Here is a 4828-nt window from a genome sequence, read left to right on the forward strand (position 1 = left end):
TCAGGGCTGGGATCAGGGTCAGGGCTAAGGTCAGGGCCAGGTCAGGGCTGGGATCAGGGTCAGAACCAGGATCAGGGTCAGGGCCAGGTCAGGGCTGGGATCAAGGTCAGGGCTGGGGTCAGGGACAGGGCTGGGGTCAGGGACAGGACAGGGGTCAGGGCCAGGGCTAGGGTAAGTGCCATGGCTAGGGTCAGGGCAGGGTCAGGGCCAGGTCAGGGCCGGGGTGACTCGGGCCTCCCGCTGAATTGCTGACAGAGCGGGCTCTCCCAGAGTAAACATCGCCAATGGGAGGAGGAAAACTTAGCTGAATTAGTATCATCGTTCATCAGTCTCTGCTTGTCTGTTCAGAAGGTAAAGAAAGAAATGTCTTAGCTGATCGGAAACAAAAAGAACCTACTCTATGCTGTTTGTATTCCTTCATTAGAACTCCGGAAGGAAGTTAGCGCTGCTTTGTGGCCGCAGGGACTGGGTGGGTGGGACCTGGGCTCCAGGCGGGCCCACCCCTCGCCCCGCCCCTTTCCCCCACCCCCACCTGCAGCGGATTCCCCCCGGGCACCGGAGGGCTTGGGAATGCCACCCAGGGCGGACTCTGACCCACCCGAACTCCACGGGACAGCATTCCCGCGTTCCATGCTGGCCCCTTCGTCCCTCCGGGGGGACTCACACCCGTTAGTGGACAGCTCTGAAGGTTTACTCTCCGATTTGTGTTTCAGGGGTTTTCCTACAAGGTTGTAGCCATGAGGTGCCCTGAGCTGGTCCGCGGGCGCCCTAATCGGGGCCGCCGGTTTCATCGTCCTTATCTGGGACTGAGGCCCAGTCGAGGGGCCCCGTCCTCCCTCACATCCAGCCTCACGAGTGGGAAGACAGGAAGGACCCCGCAGGTAATTTGAGGAAATGTCCACTGAAGATAAAACAGGGCAAACCTTTCTCAGCCACATTAAAACGCACCCCACCCTGAATCAAATACGAACGCAGCGGCCAGTCGTGAGATCCGTGGCGTGCGCCAGGCCTCAGAACAGGCCTTCCCGCGCTCTGACATCCCGCCCTCAGCCAGACTGACCTTGACCCCTGGACTGCGGGGCCCCCCAGCCCGAGCCTCGAAGCCCTGCTTGCGGTTGTCCGGACAGGAGGCCCGTGTGGTGTCAGCTGTGTCACGCTGAGCACTGCACCATCGTCGTCCGCCCCGTGTAACCACGGGGAGCAGGGCCCAGGCGGCCCCCTCCTCCCAACCCGGCTCCCCAGGAAGAGCCAGGCCAGCGCCCCCTCCCCATCTCCCCCTGTCCTGCTCCCACAGGCTCACCCCATGGCATTCTGCAGTTCGGGTTTTGCTCTGTTTTTCAGAACAGATCTACCCTCTGAACAGATTTTATCAATAATTAAAGTTCAAGCAAAATTAACATGCTTTAAAGTTGTAGGCAGCTTTGAAAATCTCAAGCAAACAATCATATTTTTTCCTGAAGAATGTGCCCTGGGAGCCTGAGCAACAGGGTTGCCATGGCGATCCCAGATCCTTTCTGCGCTGAGCAAAGGCTTTGGTGGGCGATTCCGGTCTTACTGGGACCCAACAGCGGGGCCATGTGCACGCTCCCTGCTCCTCTCAGCTCAACCGCGTTTTCCCTCTAAGGGGTCAACAGAGATCTGCTGAGGTTGTGCAGATTTTCATCTAAGTGATATTCATGCAAAACACACGGTCTGACAAAAAGAATGACTTTTCCACTCCCCCCTTTCAGAGACATGGTGTCCACATAAAGTCAGGTCAGAGGGCCCATTAGAGAAAGTGTCATTGTCTCCAAGCACGCGTGCTCTGAGTGGGGGAGGCGGGTGACCCCCATGCCTCGTGTTCACGGCCATGTGTGTGGGTGCCCCGGTCCACGCTGCAGCTCCGCTGCCCGCCCCCCACCCTTCCTCTGCCCCACCTCTCCCCAGATGTGCAGGTGTGGCAAGGAAGTCCTTCCTGGCTCTCCTCGTACCACGGGCTAACCATCCGAGTCCTGGTTGGTGGAAATGGAGTTAACATTAGCCCTTGTGGGAAGTCACCCACATTTGTTCAAACGTGGCCGTGCCGCTCCTCAGGCCCCACAAACCGCTCCTGCTCTCCGTCAGGTTGGGATGGACCTCTGGCTTCGGATTCGGATGGCTGGCACAGTCCCAGTATGTCCCAGCTTCGGACACATACAGTGGGCAGAAAGCAGCGGGAAACTGGCAGCTAGAGCTGGTCCGACGTCCCTGTAGGATGCGGGCAGCGCCCCCGCAGCGGCTTGTCTCCCCAGGTCACGCCCGTCTGCTGGGGTCCTAGGGCAAGAGGCTGTCCCACTTTCTCTGCTCCCCTGGAACTAAGCAGAGAACCCAGAACCAGGGTTGGCAACCACGGCCCATGGCACAGACCTGTGCCCAGGCTTGGTAGGTCCAGGCACAAGGAAAGAATGTTTTTTACCTTTCTTTTCGGTTTCTGTTTCAAATGACGAAGAGGAAGGTGCAGAGCACAGAGTGCACAGAACTCAGCGTTTGTCTTGTTCAGCCTTCTCCGCCGTGGGAAGCATGAAGCCTGGTCTTCCGTTCCCTCCATCCACGCTCTAGAGCCAAACGTGCTGATCCCACTTGATGTCCTAACACAAATGGCCTGGAGTTTTTCACACTTTTAAGAGGTTGAAAAGTCAGAAGAATATTTCTTGATACATAAAACTTGTAAAAAATTCAAATTTCAGCGTCCAGAAACAAAGCTTTATTGGAACACAGCTTCAGCCCTTTGGCATGGATGGTGTTTGTGGGGTCACTGACCAATGGCAGCTGTGGATTGCAGACAGCAGGTGGACCCCAAGGCCCCACACAGCCCAAGTGCTTGCTCGCTGCCACGACAGAAGTCTGCAGACCCCTGACCGACCGAAACACCTCCACTCGGCTGTCCTCCGAGTCTTCTGTCTTGTTACTGCTATGACCGACTTCTGCTAAATCATTTGAGTTTTTCTTTTCTTCTTTCATTTTAAAAGTAATTCATGTTTGGGGCGCCTGTGTGGCTGAGTCGGTTCCGTGTCTGACTCTTGATTTCCGCTCTGGTCATGATCTCAGGGTCATGAGATCGAGCCCCGCATCAGACTCCACGCTCAGCACGGAGTCTGCTTGAGATTCTCTCTCTCCCTCTGCCCCTCCCTCCTCTCTCTCTCTCCCAAATAAATAAATAAATAGTTCTAAAAAATAAAAAAAAACTTAAAATAAAATAAAATTCAGCAGCTGTTTAAAAAACAATAATAATAATTCCCTGTGTTTAACAGGATTCCTCAAATAAACCCCAAATGTTTAACTAGCCCGGCCTCACATTCTTGGGAAGGGCGGGAATAGTACTAGTTGTATTTATTTTCTTTTTTTTTCTAATAAAAAATAAAACTGCAAAAACCCTAAGTGATCTTGTTTCTCTTCAAAGAGCAAAACAGCTTTACAGGCGGACTCTAGGGCCAACTCTAAAAGAGGTCATAAGAAGCAGTTATTTATTCCCCAGACGCATCCCGTACCTTGGGGCCTTTGCTCCTGCTGTCACCTGCCCTGAGCGCCCTCCCGCCCCGCCAGTCGCCGTCCGCACCCGCGAGGGGCCCCGGGCTTCCCCAGACCCAACTTGGGTCCCTGCGCCCCAGCTGCTGCCACGCTCTGTCCCGTTCATTCTATAAATCTTACTGTGCTCTTGTACAAGGAATGCTAGGTCGTTAGTAAAAGGCTGCCTGGCTGAAAGTAGAATTGTCTTTCAAATTTAACTAGTTCCCCAAATTTCTGGTGAAGAAAACAAGAAGCAGTGCCGTTGAGGCTGCGCCTGGCCGCGGGGCAGAGGGACGCTCGGGGCACCAGGGCTGTCGCGGTGTGTGCCCGTGTGCCAGAGTCCGCTCGTGTGTGGACACGCGCTCGCGTGCGCTCCAGCCAGACTCCCGACGGCGGGACTGAGGGGCCGTGGGTCACTCATGGCCGGCGGCGGTGGCCAGGCTGCCCCGGGCTCGGGTTCCTGGCGCCGTGTCCTGGGAGACGGAGTCACGTGGTGGCCCACACCGAGGCAGCCACGTCTTGCCGGTACACACTCTGCCTTCCAAGCACGTCACGCGGTGGCAAGCACACCGCTAGGTGCCCCACCAAGGAGGCAGGTGCAAATCCTTTCTGCAGCCACGGAAGCAGGCAGAGGAGAATTAAGGGGAATCGTGACCTTTGCACATTAGGGACGGTCCCCACAATCCACGGGGTCTCCACGATGCACGGGAGTGGCACACAAGAGTCTGCGCTCGCGTGGACAGCTGCGCCTTCTGGGATGGGCGCTGTGGGTTTGCCTGTCCGGGGCGGGCGCGTCCGTAAGTCCCTCCTGGGGATGACGGGGCAGGTGTTCCTACACGTGAGGCACCTCCCACCTCCAAGCTATCAGAGCTTTTCAAGCCTTGTTTCAAATCCTTTGTCAAATGCGGTGAGGGATGAACTTTCCAGGTCATGAGTCCCGGAAAGAAGCATGGAGTGAGTGAGAAGGGGTTTTCCAATGTGCTTTTCACTCTTTCAGAAATTAAGGTGAATTCTAAAAAATAAAAAGCATTAAGGTCACAAATTAAGAAAAATATAACTGTATGTTGTCGACAGAAAACTGCAGACTTCGTGCCGTTTAGCCGACAGTCTTAGGACATGCATATGGTGTTTTCTGAGAAACCCCCTGGCCCCAATCCAATGTAGGAACTTGCTGTGTCTCATTTTATCTCATGGCACACACACTTTGTAGGGGCTTTTATCAGCAGATGCACTTGTGTTAAGTGTGGAGTTTGATAGGTTTGGACAAATGCTTCACCTGGGTAACCACCACAACCAGGATATT

General features: G+C 55.0%; 1 long non-coding RNA gene across 1 annotated transcript in view; it reads left to right on the plus strand.

Annotated features, from left to right (window-relative positions):
• The window catches only part of LOC118001897, a 3809-nt gene extending 802 nt beyond the window's left edge, over positions 1–3007 (plus strand). Inside the window, exons 2-3 of the long non-coding RNA XR_004676872.1 lie at positions 714–881; positions 2468–3007. This is a non-coding gene — a long non-coding RNA (uncharacterized LOC118001897). The remainder of the gene's footprint in view (positions 1–713; positions 882–2467) is intronic.
• Positions 3008–4828: the final 1821 nt, after the last annotated feature.

This window comes from Mirounga leonina, unplaced genomic scaffold (genome assembly GCF_011800145.1).
Source record: "Mirounga leonina isolate KUSES-001 unplaced genomic scaffold, KU_Mleo_1.0 Mir_55, whole genome shotgun sequence".
Taxonomy (NCBI): Eukaryota; Metazoa; Chordata; class Mammalia; order Carnivora; family Phocidae; genus Mirounga; species Mirounga leonina.